We start from the raw sequence: 14769 nt of genomic DNA on the forward strand, positions 1-14769 counted from the left end.
TGCCATTTATAAGACTTGCCTTGGTCATGGTTTCTGTTCACAGCAGTAAAACCCTAAGACACATCCCAATCATAGTCCCCCTCACAGTCTCTTCCCTCCTCCCCTTCTCTGAGATGCTCTTCTCCTCAAGTACCAATCCACCCTTGCACATCAAGTCATTGCATGACCAGGCACATCCTCTCTCACTGAGTCTACACAAGGCAGCCCAGTTAGGGAAAGAGAATCCACGGGCAGGTAAGAGAGTCAAGGACAGCCTCCATTCCAGTTGTTGATAGACTTTCACTCCAGTTGTTTAGGGACCCATATAAAATCCAAGCTGCATATCTGGTGTATATCTGTGGGATAGGATCAGTTGGGGAGTAGGTCCAGACCCCGTGTGCTTCTTTGGATGGTGGCTCAGTCTCTGGGAGCCTCCGAAGGTCCAGGTTAGTTGACTCTGTTGGTCTTCTTATAGAGTCCATATCCCCTCCTGGTACCTCAATCTTTCTTCCAGCTCTTTCACAAGACTTCCTGAGCTTTCGTAAATACCCACAAAACCTTCCATCTAAAACCTGTCCTGCCTACATAAAGGACAAAGATGGAGCAAAGACTGAAGGAATGACCAACCAATGACTGTCCCAAATTTCAACCCATTCCAAGGGAAAGAACCAATCCCTGACACTATTAATAATACTTGTTATACTTGCAGACAGTAGCCTACATAACTGTCCCTGAGATGCTTCACCCAGCAACTGACCGAGCATTTTTTGTCATTGCATTTTGTAGACTGCTGCTTGATTGCTCTCAGTGCTGCCTGACTATGTTCTGTGATGCATCCTACTGTGATTATATCTGTAAGCATTCCGTAATGATAAGGTACAAGTTTGGCTCAAGATGAAAAAGCTGAGGCACAGCTTTAAAATCTTTGCCTGACAAGTGGCAAAACTGAGCTGTAAATATTGACTGACTTAAAGTTATGGCATCTTAACAAGTTTGGAGTTTTGGGTTCTTTCAAAAAACACAGAAATATTATAAAACTATGTTTTTATTTTAATCTCAGGTGTGAGATATGGGGCAGCTTCAGATTATTCACAGCAGCTGACTTTGATTTGCTTCATGCGGGGGCATGATATTTCCAGTGTCAGTAGTTTTTGTGATTATGTGGTGTTTGGAATTCTAGAGACTTTTCAGAGGGCCCTTAGAGGTATGATAGATTGTTGGTTGTTGGTGGTCACAGTTTGTTAAGTAATCATGCACAAAGAAAATATAACAAGTGAAAGGAATTGGATATCCTGATGGCGAAGATACAACTTGTCCTAGATCAAACTTGCTAAAGGGATCTTGATGACTTAATATGCAGGAAATAGTCTGAGAATAATGTTGCACCTTTCCACTCTATCTTTTTCTGTCTCCTATCTAGTGATAGGGGGTTGAAAAGGTAGAAAAGAGTAGAGAAGGGTGGAGAATACTAGAAGAAAGAAGAAGCCACAAAGTAGCTAATGCTGGCTGCAAAAAAAAAAAAAAGAAAGAAAGAAAGAAAAAGAAAAGAAAGGATACATGGGGCACACTCTCGGAGGAAAAGGGGAGAGATGGGGAAGCACTTTGGATATAAATAAATAAATAAATAAATAAATAAATAAATAAATAAATAACAAAAAGAAATGTGTTCCTGCTTTGACATTAAAATTCTCCAAGCAGGAAACAGAGATCTGCAATAGCCTTGAGTTCTTTCATATCCTAATTACATGCATTAGTCACTTTTCTTTACTGTGACACTTTATGCCAAACAATTTGAGATAGGAAAGTTTTATGGGGGCTGATAGTTTCAGAAGTGTCATTCCAGTGTAATGGGGAGGGTCAATTTTCAGCATGGTGGCCAGGACACAGAAAAAAAGGGCACAAATGAAGAGACCTGGAGAGATCTAAGGATAAGTTCCCAGTGATCTGCTTCCTCTAATGAAACCAACCTTTCTCACCGTCTCTTAATGCACCATCACATTATGATCAATGAATCAATCATGAACTCATTCATTTTGTCAGCTTCCTCCTGTCCCTTTTCTCTCTGCACAAAGCTGTCACAGATATTCTCTGACATGCTCTACTGATCTCCTATACAAATCTTAATCCAATCAAATTGACAACCAAGATTAATCGGAAAACAAACACAAGTTTTAACAGGCTACTAATGCAAGCTATTGTTTGTGAATACACTAATTTATTTTACTATCTCTAAAGGGATCATGGTGCTACTTTTCATTAGAGATTAAATAATTTTCTAAACAAATGAAACTCTGGGTCACCTATTAGCAAATATAAACAGTATATCGAGTTTGGATGATTTGTAAATACTTTCCCAGTATTATTTGTCCAAAGAAGTATAGCCAAGGACCCCATACACTACTCTCTAAAAACTCACAATATCAGATCATAACTGAAGTGTAGGAATGATAAATTCATTTTAAATGAATGATGCATCAGTCAATTCTTGTCTGATATTAAATTGTGGCTACACCTCAACTCCCTTCAAATTAATATGCTGACTCCATAATTCTACAATCTTTAAATGTAATGTGAATGTCAAGTTATGGCTCATAAACAAGAGATTCAGTTAAAATGAACAGTTATGGAAGAACATAAGCCACACTGACTCCTGTCTTTATAAAAAGAAACTTAGGCAATAAAGTCAGACCAAGGATACTCATTACCCCCCCAAAAAAAGGCTAAGTGAGAAACCCACAAGGCCAATCTTAAGCAAAAGAGAGGAACTTCAGTACTTCATTAACACCTTCAATTTTGATGTCTATCTTTCTGAACTATGATAACATAAATTTCTTTTGATTAAGCCTCAATCTTTTTGTATTTTTCTATGGAAGGCCTAGAAAGAAATATGCATATTTATTGTTATTAACACCTAAATAAAATTTTAAGTTTTCAGCTTTTTAATGAAATGATCAACTAAATCAGTTAAGCTCAAACACTATTGCAGAAAGTAAAATTGAGGAAGAGGCAAACAAATGACACAAAAAACAAGCAAAGCCAGTTAAGAGAGCAATTGAATATGACATAACGTTTCAAAGCCCACCAGACACCATCACACAGGCACTCTTAAGGTAAAAAGAAAGTCTTTATTGCCAACCAACAGCTACACTGGGAATTTGTCCCAGTCACACAGCCTGAGCCTCATAGCACTTTGTCTTTTATGCAAAAAGTCACAACCTGGTTGGGATACTCCAGTTAGCGAGAAACAGAACAACAAAAGCCAGAGACCAAGTTAGTACGTTTTGGGACTTTCCAGAAACTATGTTCTTTAATGAATTAGGACTTTGTTACCATTTTGGTAGAGTTGGGTTTTGAAGTCCGGATGGTGCTTCTAATATGGAAAGTCAGTTGAGGACCTACCTCAACTCCAATGAACACATAATTACTTACCTTTCTGTGTCTTCTTTGTAAACCAGTTTTATTAATTTCATTCAAAATCAGAAAATTACAAAATTAAAAACACAAATACTATAAAATTTGAAGTGTAGACTTGAACGACCATGTAGTTGGATATCACCACATAATTCCCCTCTATCTTCTTATCCAAGCTATTTAATACAATCAGATACGCAAATCTAAGATAAATTTTATTCTTTAGCCATGGCTATAAGAGAACCTTCTCTTTATAAGTCAGTAAGCACAATTTTGATATTAATTGCTATTATATATGTCTGACAAGTTTTAGTTTCTTTTCAGCTCTTGGGGTTTTTTGTTTGTTTGTTTGCTTGTTCGTTTGTTTGCTTTTGGTGAGGAGGCTGAAAAGTGTGACTCTAGCTATGAGGAGCCTCCCAACATAAAGAGATCACTAGCAAGTCTTTTACTGTAAAGATCAGCTAATGAAATGATGGTGTAAAATGTACTCAGTAAAAAATTAGCTAGAGATTTTATATCAAGAAAGCTAAGTAAAATGTTTCTACCGAGTGGTCAGTGCCCAGCCTACAGATCCCTTTCCTACCACAACCAGTTTCCACCCAGCTAGATCCTGTACACCCAGCCAGATCCTATCCACCCTTTTCCAGAATCTAGCCTGACCCCCCTTCTGTTTACCTTCCCTAATCTTCCAGAACTAACCCAGGTGCCACATGCAATGACTAGTCTAGTCACCGTGTCCTGTGCTATAACCAACCTCTAGGCTCCTTCCAGATAGTCCCCCACCCTAACCTGTATCCAACTCTTCTACCCAAGCAGATCTACTTCCACAGTCCAGATTATGACAAGGACACACATCCTGTATACCAGTCCAGTCTCCTCTTCTATTAGACTTCATTCCACCTAGGCTATTTCCAACCGATATCTTCCACCTATTTACATGCCCTCTCTCCCTCAAAAGAAGTCCAATGCCAAAGCATCCCAAAAATACGGACACTGAAAAAAATCAAGCCACTATCTCCTCTGCTAAACCTATCAGTCCTGTAAAACTATTTGTAATAAGAATTACCTAGATAAACTCTGGAGACAGAATTTAAAAGAACAGCTATAAACTTCACCGAAGAGTTAAAAGACTTTCAAAAGGATGCACGTGCACACACAAACATGCAATCGTAAGTAAATTAATAAACAAACCCAGCTTAGTAGAACTAAGAAGTGGCGTGTAATTTCAGTGCTAGAGTGATATTCAAGAAAGCTGATAGAAGTGATAAAGATGGCCCAGGACTTGAGACAGGATTTCAGTAAAGATGTGGAAACAATGAAGATGACTCGTGCTGCTTTGTAGATGTATCAGTTAGGATTGGTCTCCAGAGCTTTGCTTTTTTTCTTTAATAAGTACATTAGTTTTATTCTTCTATGTACTATATAGTCAACACTGTATTTTTTAAAATGTTTGTTTATTTTCTGTATTGAATATACTGTAGCTGTCTTCAGACACACTCGAAGAGGGTATTGGATCCTCCTACAGATGGTTGTGAGCCACCATGTGGTTGCTGGAAATTGAACTCAGGACCCCTTGAAGAGCAATTGGTGCCCTTAACTGCTGAGCCATCTCTCTAGCCAATTTTATTTTATTTTATTGGTTGCTTTTGTTTTTTAAGGTTGGGAGTATTGTTGAGACAGGGTCTCTCTGTATATAGCTCTGTTGTCCTAGAACTCTCTGTGTAGACCATACTGGCTGCAACCTAACAGAGATTTACCTGCCCCCACCTCTTTAATGCTGGAATTAAAAATATGGCTCACCTGCCTGGTTTGACAACTCTGAATTTTGAATGGTTGTGATTTTCTGCTGCGGTCTCTGCCTATTGCAAAGGCAAGATTCCTTGATTAAAGGAGAATAATACACTTATCTGTGGGCATTATGGGTTATGCTAGTTTAGTAAAGTAGGGGTTACCCCTTTCCCTCCCAGATTCCTGACTTTATATCATGGAGTCCTTAGCTAGGCTTCCAGTATCATAGTTGCCTTTTGTTGAGTAGGTTTTATGGTTAATCTCTTGTTTGTCTTTGTTTTATATTTGACTCTTTTTTAGTTTTTATATATTCTGGATATTAATCTTCTGTCAGATATATAGCTGGTAAAGATTCTCTCTCATCCTGTGGGCTCTCTGTTTGCCTAGTTGGTTGTTTCTTTAGCTGTGCAGAAGTTATTTTTTGTTTAATGAAGTTTCACTTGTCAATTGTTGACCTTAATTCTGGGTTAACCGGAGTCCTATTCAGAACGTTCTTTCTTATACCTCTGAAAATTTTCCTACACCTCTCAATTGCCTATATTGGAATTCAGCTCCACAACTTTGCAAGTTGTGTTTTGATTTTGGTTTTGTTGGGGGCAAGTTGAGACAGGACCTTTCTATGAAGTCCTGGGCTGTCCTGGAACTCGTTATGTAGAACAGGCTGGCTTCTAATTAACTGAGGTTCACCTCCGTCTGCTTCTCTTTGCATATACAAGTTTCTCTCCCTTTCTATTGTTAAAATGTGGTCATATTTTGCCTTCTTCAGAGTTAAAAATAAATATTGCATGGGTTTTAGTCAGTTTTTAAGTGAATTAGACAAGGGATAATTTTCACACTGGTGACACTACAAATGGGATACTAGAATTTGGACTCCTGGTAAAGTATATTTTCAAGTAAGAGATCGGTTATGATAGACATAATGGGGAGGGGTCAAGTTAAGCAGTAGTTAAAAGCATATAAGAAAATATAAAATTAGTTTAAACAGTTTCACGGTGTAGGTCCCAAAGGCAGATGTAACCAATTAAAACGTAGGACAAAGCAGTAAGGTCAGATATATTAGGAACGTAAGAGATGAGCCATAGCTTACTGGGGGGCTGAGATACAATACTGCAGAAATGTTATAGCTCGGTTAGCTAATGCCTTCAGTAGGTAAATTACAAGCACGGGTCCTACATTCCATGATAAATAAAGCAGGGAACACCAAGTATGTCACAATCTTTTACTTAATCCTCAGGGCATGCCTCATAAGATGCCTAGCACTGTAGGTAATGTAAAACAAAAGCCTGTTGAATAAATGACAGAAAACCACAGGGTTCTTGATGTCATAGTCCGTTCTATACATCCTACATTATTCACAGTCTTCGGGACTGATCTTGTCATAGTTCAGTGACTATTTGCGGAAAGGATGACAGTCTTCAAATGTGACCATGAAAGGTGAATTCCACAAGGTTTTTCCATCGCCAATCTGTTACTGAAAATATCTAAAAGCCTTTATATGCCACCTACTTTAAGAGAGTAGTCACACGTTGAAAATTTATTTTGTCAAGAATATATTTATTTCAAATTGTTACTTTGCCACTTTGGATTATGTGATAATAAATTAAATTTTTTTTCTTTTTTTTTTTTTTTTGGTTCTTTTTTTCGGAGCTGGGGACCGAACCCAGGGCCTTGTGCTTCCTAGGCAAGCACTTTACCACTGAGCTAAATCCCCAACCCCAATAAATTAAATTTTAGAATAATTATTTCTTCTAGTCTTTTTGTGAATTTTTTTTCTGATTATTCCATAATTGGCTATGCTTAAGGATTTTAGATTCTGTTGTAGTGTTAATTACAAATAACCTTTCAATTGGAAAATAATTTCTCCCAGAAGAGTAGGATAAAAACAAATTCAAGTTACCATCCTTTATGAAACTTTAATGCAGTACTGAAAAGCTAATATTCAGTCCTGGGCCCAATTAGTACTTTATGCAGTGAGTATCACAGAGCAGATCTCTTCCAGACATCTGATTAGCTGATATGAAGTCTTTGTCTAAGTCGATTCAAGATACTGAGTGCAGATAATAAGTGTAAGGATGTATTTCATTTTTAAAAAGTAATTGGGACATTCTATGAAGCATTTACTCATAAAATGTTAAAATACATTATAATTACAGTAAAGTCATCCATTTATTTGTGGGCCTGAGTCCATGAGGAATCACAAGATGAACAAAGAGATTTAAAATATTTTTTCAAATATATAAATAATGCTATGATCATTTGTAATAAATAAGAAGCATGTTGTTTTTATGTTAGGAACCCGATTAACATTAGAAAATATTTAGCAGAACTTTGTCTAGTTTTATTTGCTGTCTTTGTTACCACAGAACAAAACTCCTTTTCTGTCTGAAGAACCACCAAACCGGGGTTGGGGATTTAGCTCAGTGGTAAGAGCACTTGCCTAGCAAGCCCGAGGCGCTGGGTTCACTCCTCAGCTTTGGGCAAAACGTAACAAAACAAAACACCAAAGTAGCAGCCATCATTCTAACATCCTCTGAATTTCCTATTCTACTATATGTATGGTTGTTTCTTGTCTAATATATCTAACAAGATGCTCAATATCACTCTCCTTTTACTTCTTTTAATTCATTGATCATTCTGACTCCTTCCCTGTAGATAATTGGACGGTAGAGGGAAAAGCAAGCTGACTGTACAGCAAGACAGCCTGTCTATTCTGTGAGCATCCTTTGCCAACCAGCTCGAACACTGCTTGGTGAGTCTTGGTCAATCACTTGTCAAGGATTACCTTCAGTGCGCAATGAGGCAAAGCCGAACTAGTTTGTAATACAAAAACAAATGATTAACTGGCAAATAAGCCCAGAAAATCAAACGAACCAAGCCTGGCCGTACATTAGAAATGTCTGGATAGCGCCGCATGTCATGTTATTGATTTTCACTAGCAGGAAGAAGAGACAGAAATGAAAGAAGGAACCTTTTTTTGAATCAAACATCACTGTGGCAGTAATTTGGCAAACCACTTTGCACTCTTGTAGGGTAGCACTCGCAGCCACAGCTATATTTAGGATACCTTGACTAGCTCAAAAGCTGGGCAGTTATAATCCTTCTAGCAAACACTCCCCTCTGGTACTTCTGAGTTAAGATCTTTCTTTTCAGTTGTTTATTTTATTTATTTACATTTCAAGTGTTATTCCCCTTCCCAGTTTCCCCTCCACAAACCCCCTATCCCCTCCCCCGGGCCCCTGCTTCTCTGAGGATGCTCACCCACCCACCTACTCCTTCCTCACCGCCTTAGCATCCTCCTATGATGGGAGGGACATCAGGCCTCTTCAGGACCAAAGGCCTCCCCTCCCATTGATGCTAGATAAGGCAATCCTCTGCTATATGTGCAGCTGGAGCCATAGGTCTCTCCGTGTACTCTTTGGTTGTTGGTTTAGTCTCTGGGACCCTGGGAGCTCGTGGGGGGGGGGTTGATTGATATTGTTGTTCTTCCTATGTGGTTGCAAACCCCTTCATTTCCTTCAGTCCTTCCCTACCTTAACTCCTCCTGTAAGATCCCTGTGCTAAATCTCATGGTTGGCTGTGAGAACTCACATCAGAATTGGTCCGGTTCTGGCAAAGCCTCTCAGGGGGCAGCTATACCAGGCTCCAGTCAGCAAGCATTTCTTGGCATCAGCAATAGTATCTGGGTTTGTTCTCTGCAGATGAGATGGATCCTATGGAGGTGTAGTCTCTGGATGGACTTTCCTTTGGTCTCTGTTTTACCCTTTGTCCCTGAATTTCCTTTCGACAGGATTAATACTTTTAAATGGATGGGTGGCCCCATCCCTCAATCAGGGGCTGTGCCTATCCATTGCTTATGGTCTCTACCCATTCTCTCTCCTCTTTGTTGGGTATTTCAGCTAATGTTATTCCTGTGGGGTCCTGGGAGGCTCTTGGGTCTCTGGCATCTGGGACTTTCTAGTGGCTATCCCCAGTTCCCCCTGCCCCACTGCTACACACCTCTGTTCAAATAAAATCTAAATTTTATCTCTGCTACCCCAAACAACCTACGTGGCCACTCTCCCTTATTCTCATATGTTGGTGGGCCTCGGTTTGGTCTTTCTGTTTCCCTGCCATGATGATAGCTCCCTTCTCTTCCTTCTGCCCCAACCCCACCCCTGCCTTCCTCATTTGTTCAAATCTCCAAGTCCTGCTTTAGTCTACCTTCCCAGCCATTGGCTGTTCTCTCTTTATTGGTCAGTCAAAAACCAAATGGGAACAAGGACATGCAGATTTCCCATTTGAGGGACCAGATTTATTCAAATCATTAGAACCAATCCCCCACACATCATAGCCAATAATATAATGTATAATTTAAGAGGTTTGCTCTTGTGGTTGAGGAAGGTTTATGTGGTTTTGTGAAGCTTAATTCTAACACACAAATTATTTCTTTCTCTTCTCTCCTTTTTTCCATTTATTTCCTTCTTCTTACTACAGCATTGCTGTAATAGAGACATTGCTGAATGGAAGACAGAAGGATGGTCAAAAGATCTTGGAGTGAATATTCTATAGTGTATCTTGGTATTAAACGTTGATTTCTATACTTCTGTCAATTCATGGTAACCTCTGATCTTTCATAATATTATTGTGTTTGAGACAAGATCTTTAATCCATGGTGATAGTACAATATGACACAGTTATATAGGAGGATAATGAGAAGACACAAAAAAGGCAACAACTACTATGCCAAAGAGAAATCTTATAACAGAGCTTTTCATTGTGTACCGTAACAGGACTATAGTCTATTAACACCTTAATCATGGACATTTAGTCTTTGTAAGAGGGAAAATAAATTTTGGTTGTTCCAGCCACCATGTCTGTGCCATCTTCATAGACTAGAAGGTCCTTTGATTTGCAGTGTACTTATGTACTGTTAACTCATTATAGTTGAAGATCCTACAAGTAAAACATGTGCATATAATATGTATGGCCTAAAGAACACTATAGTTTAGCTTTAAGATCTTCTGAAGATGGAGCATTTGTTGTGTATCTTCATACCACTTGGCCAAGTGAGAGCTGCCACTTAAGCTGCTTCTAGTAGTCAGAGAGGTATCAGTCTGAGCCAGGAAAAAAGCAAAATTTAAAGCTGGAAGTTTGGTTTCTACTGACTGTGTACTCTTCCCGGCCTTTTGCAAAGTAAAAGCTTGTGAGTTGAAACATCCTAACTTGTGTTCAGTCTTTACTGGGATTCTCTGGGACTACACCTAAAACACTAGGCTCTGTGTTTTATTTTTCCCAAGTATTCTTTATTTGGAGGGCAAAGTATATGTGTAAACTTAAAATGTGATTTAGCTTCCAGTGCCCGTATTAAAGAAGCCTTCTAAATGTGAATAGCCTTCTAAATGTCAGCTTACCTTGACTTGATTTAATATCCATTTGTGAAAATAAATCAAATAACTTAAACTTGATGATAATTAAGAATTAGCCAAGAAACAAAATTCAAACCTTTGGATGTTGAGCCTAATCAGAAGTAGTTATATGGGAAATTAAAGGTAGACGTGAATACTTGACTCTTCTGTCTCCAAAAAATGATTTTTTCTTTACTAGTTAGTTGGACCTGGTTGTACCAACAGCATTTAATGGAGTAACACTGTAGTAGCTACAACTTAAAATCATTAGGATTTATAAGTTGTTGTTGTTGTTGTTGTTCTCCTCCTCCTCCTCCTCCTTCTCCTCCTCCTCCCCCTCCTCCTCCTCCTCCCCCTCCTCCTCTTCCTCTTCCTTCTTCTCTTTCCTCCTCCTTCTCTTCCCCTTCCTCCTCTTCCTTCTTCCTTCTTTACTCTTCTCCTCCTTCTTTTCCTAGTTCTACCTCTCCTTCTCCCTCTCCTCTCTTTTCTCCATCTCTCTCTCCCCCTCTCCCTCCTTTTGTTTGAAGATAGTCTCTAGGTAAAAAACCAACTGTCCTGAGACATCTGCAATGAGAAATCCACCACTTGCTACAATAAATGATAGAATTGCCCTATGAAGTTCTGAGTCACCAGACAGGTGAAAAAAGCCTCCATCAATCTTTACATGGGCATGATTTAATTCTGGGTGTCTTAGTTTGTGGCTGTGACTAAGGCAAGTCTTAGGAAAGAAAGCATTTATCTGGGGACTTGCTTACGGTTTCCGAGGGTTAGTCCATTATCATCATCGTGGGGAGATTGGCAGCAAACAGAAAGGTATAGTACTACAGCAATAGCTGGGAGCTTAGCATCCTGATCTGCAGACAGAGAAGGAGACACTGGGCTCAGTGTGGGTTTTTTAAACTTCAAAGCCCACATCCTAAAACATATCTTCTCCAACAAAAATTCACTTACTTTATCAAGACCATACTAGAGAATCCAGATACCTTAGTCTACAGCGGAACTTGGATTAACTGTCGTAATTGACTTATGACAAACTGATTTGAGGCAAGGGGTTAAATCAGCAATATTGACCACAGTTCTGAAAATTAGGAAATCCAAGACTAAAGGGTTGGAAGCAGAGTTTTCTAAAGAGGGTTTGTTTTTCAGTTCCTAGACTAGTGTTATCCTATTGAATTCCCACATAACATAACAAAGAGGAGAGAGGGAAGGAAAGAGGGAGAGAGGGAGACAGATAGAAGGAGAAAGGATGAGGGAAAAAAATAGAAGATAAATTGATCTCACTCCCAAGATGTATCCCAGAGCCTCATTTCTAAATATCACCACACTAAAAATTGTTCTTGGACATATGAGTAAGCATTTTATTCACAACTGATATTATGTAAACAACTGTAACCCATCCATATCTATTTGATACATTCTAATAATGGCCTCTCCAGACTCCAAGAGCAGAGCTTAGATGATCTCCATGTTTGTGATCCTGAGATGTGGGAGTAAAATTAAGATTTTAATTTTAACACAAAGTATTATATTTTGTGATGGTTTCTACACACACACACACACACACACACACACACACACACGCACACACACACACACATGCACACACACACACACACGTGCATTAAAACTATCTTTAACAATCTGGTAAAGGTCAATGGAGGTCACTTAGAGTATCCTGAAACACGTTTGGATCAGGAGAGAGGAAATCAATAATTTAGATAAGCACTGAATGATTGTGAACTTCCAAATGCAGTGGACTTTTATTGTACCTAGTTCACACTTGGAATCTTGATGTAAACATGCATTTCAGTGATATAGTGCCTGCTCTATTACCATCACAACTCGACATCAGTGGGACACTCTGTAACAGGGATCTACAGTTTGAGTCAGTATTCTATTGATGGGAGGAGACATGATGACCAGAGCAACACTTATAAAAGAAAGTATTTAATTGGGGGCTTGCTTACACTTTCAGAGAGTTAGTCCATTTTCATCATGATGGGGAGCATGGTGGTAGGCATGGTCCTGGAGCAGTAGCAGGGAAAACTACATCCTAATCTAGGCAGAGAGAGGGAGGGGGAGGCAGACAGAGACAGAGAGCAGAGATACAGAGACAGAGAGAGACAGGGAGGGGAGAGAGAGAGAGAGAGAGAGAGAGAGAGAGAGAGAGAGAGAACAATACATAGAAGTCTGTAAAAGCTTTTGAAAACTCAAAGCTCAGCCCCCAGTGCCACACTTCCTCCAACTAGGTCCTGATCCTTATAATCCTTTCAAATAGTACCAATCCCTGGTGACGAACATTCAAATATGTGAGCCTAAGGGGACATTCTTATTCAAATCACTATATCCACTAAGGAATCCCATTGGCCATGACCACAGTGTTCAGGGTATATAGGAAAGTTCAAATAACTCAATATTCTAAGTTTCACATAATAATTAAGTCTTAGAAGATCTAAGTATTTGGTGTTATAGGAACAATATTTTAAATGGAACAAATTCAAATTTCTTGGGGCCAAAAGCAGCACCCTGTAATACTACTTTTTATTTTACTTTTGTATTAACACATAAGAGTATATGCATTTATTAAGCAAAACCTGATTTTTAAAGTATGGGTGCTTAGTAAAATAACTAACTGTAGCTAATTGAAATAAATGTTATCACATATTATTTTTATTGTGGTGGCGGTGAGAATGTGTGTTTTCACTAAATGTGGTCAATATATAATACAATCACCAACTATTACAAGTACAATATCATTTAAAGTTATCTCCAAACCATTAAAATGATTCTTTTAATAATCTCACAATTTGAAGTATTTAAAAGTCAGCATTGGAATAAACCAAGATTTTTCTAATCTTCATATACAGTACCTTATCAGAAATATTCCCAAACACACATATATATTGTGTACTCTCAAATACATTTCAATATATACTAACTACTTGATTAACATTTTAAGTGTGCAAATTTGAAAGATATTGTGTTAATTTTTCTAAAAATTTAGGACTTACATTTCTTCAAGTTTGTGTTATAATGTAGTGTACAAACCAGAATACTTCTTGAAAGACTTTAACATAAAGATTAGTAAAGTATTAATAAAACAAAATCCACTTCTATTAGGCACCATTGAATATAGAAAAGCTGCTCCATTAATTTAGGAAAAAAATCTCTACAGGTAGCCAGCAATGTGCTGCATTTGATACCTGCTGGATTCCTGATGCTAGCACTATAATGTGACATAAGGCAGTGGGGACTTCTGTGCAAACAAGCAAAAATTAGTTCCATATTGCCATGAACACAAAGGAAGAAAACCTTATTAAACACAGATTAGGTTCATTATTATATAAACCTCCTCCCCTTGGAAAAAAGCTAATCCTGTGTTTCTAAATATTAAACACAACTCAGATATCACAGTGAAGAGCACTAATGTCCTCATTTTTATTTTGGCTCATATCTGATATGCTAACAAGGCAAGTATATCATAGCTGTGGCTACTGCTTTAATAAGATGGCCTGCAAGATAGATCTGGACTCAGATTCAGCTGTGGCTAGCTGTACGTCTTTCCTACAAAATCTTCTCCTAGTGAACTTCCTTCAAAGTTACTTCAGTACAAGTTACCTGGGGTTTCAAGTTGCAAACATCTTGGATGGCAAATGTTATGTTTGCATTACTCAGTAATTACATGTGACTGAAAACACTCAGTAAAACTCCTCAGTGTCTGAGTAATACCTCCCTTGGGAGGTCTCTTTCTTCACACCTGGTGAAGATCAGCCCTTTCTCAATTGAGTTTGTGATTTTTGGATTTCAATTAAACGTTCCTTTTTCCCTTTTAGGAGGTTTATATAAATGCTTTGTATCAAGAATTATCTAGCAATATTTAAGCAAACCAGAGTCGATTCCCTTAAAAAAATTAAATGGGGACCTTATAATTCTAATAAAAATACCCAACACCTCTATTCCTATGAAACTAAAAGGGCTTTTGAATGACTTATTGTCTTACTGGAAGAGAATAGGAAGAGATTTAAAAGATTCTCAGGATACAGATAAATGCAAATATAAAACAAGGTAAAGAATTTATTTAAAAGGACTAGAAGCCCAAGGTACTCTTAGAATTTAAATTATTTTTTTCTTTTCTTTTTTTCAGAGCTGGGGACCGAACCCAGGGCCTTGCGCTTGCTAGGCAAACACTCTACCACTGAGCTAAGTC

Source organism: Rattus norvegicus, chromosome 1 (genome assembly GCF_021556685.1).
Source record: "Rattus norvegicus strain SHRSP/BbbUtx chromosome 1, alternate assembly SHRSP_T2T, whole genome shotgun sequence".
Classification (NCBI taxonomy): Eukaryota; Metazoa; Chordata; class Mammalia; order Rodentia; family Muridae; genus Rattus; species Rattus norvegicus.